This window comes from Heterodontus francisci, unplaced genomic scaffold (assembly GCF_036365525.1).
Source record: "Heterodontus francisci isolate sHetFra1 unplaced genomic scaffold, sHetFra1.hap1 HAP1_SCAFFOLD_99, whole genome shotgun sequence".
Taxonomy (NCBI): Eukaryota; Metazoa; Chordata; class Chondrichthyes; order Heterodontiformes; family Heterodontidae; genus Heterodontus; species Heterodontus francisci.
In genome coordinates, this window is record NW_027141580.1 from 3,901,222 (window position 1) to 3,902,096 (window position 875).

The 875-nt window shown below is 52.2% G+C and overlaps 1 non-coding gene across 1 annotated transcript; it reads left to right on the forward strand.

The window, feature by feature from the left end:
* Positions 1-590: 590 nt before the first annotated feature.
* trnal-uaa (transfer RNA leucine (anticodon UAA)) lies at positions 591-673 on the forward strand. The gene has a single exon. It is a non-coding gene; the product is annotated as a tRNA-Leu (tRNA).
* The last annotated feature ends 202 nt before the right edge of the window (positions 674-875 follow it).

Genomic DNA, 875 nt, shown 5'->3' on the forward strand with positions numbered 1-875 from the left:
TGAAACAGGTCAATCCACTGTCACAATAACTCCATCTCTGATTCCCTCCTGACAGTAACCAGTCCTTTCACAGAGTCTGTGGGTGGCTCTGAAAAGAGCCTTTGGTTTATTAGATGACATTTTGGCCGCTTTACTTTTTCTGGGAGCTCTGAGCGCTGGTTTTCTTGGGCAGCAGCAAGGCCTGGATATTAGGCAGCACTCCGCCCTGAGCGATGGTCACCCCTCCCAGCAGCTTGTTGAGCTCCTCGTCGTTGCGGACGGCCAGCTGCAGGTGTCTGGGAATGATGCGGGTCTTCTTGCTGTCCCGGGCCGCGTTGCCGGCCAGCTCGAGGATTTCAGCGGTCAGATACTCGAGCACAGCAGCCAGATCGACCGGGGCTCCGGCACCCACACGCTCAGCATAGTTGCCCTTTCTCAGGAGCCTGTGAACACGGCCCACCGGGAACTGCATTCGAGCCCGGGAGGAGCGAGACTTGGCGTTGGCCCAAGCTTTCCCGCTGGTCTTTCCTCTTCCAGACATTTCCACAATCTCACAAATACTTTCACAATGAATGAATAATTTCCTTAGCATTAATGATAGCCAGAAGGCGGTCAGGATGGCTGAGCGGTCTGAGGCGCTGCGTTTAAATCGCAGTCTCCATGGGAGGCGTGGGTTCGAATCCCACTTCTGACGCCTTGTGTTTTGACTGCACTGGAGGCGTTTGGGAGCAGCGGTGAAGAGCAAAGAGAAATCAGGAAAGAACATGGACAAGCAAAATAACAATGGACCCAAAGATGTTGCATCAAAATATTAGAGAAAGAGGCAACTAAGCAAACAGCAGGGCACATAAAAGATCAAAAATGTAACCTTTGTGTCGGGTTGGAAGATGTTGCCA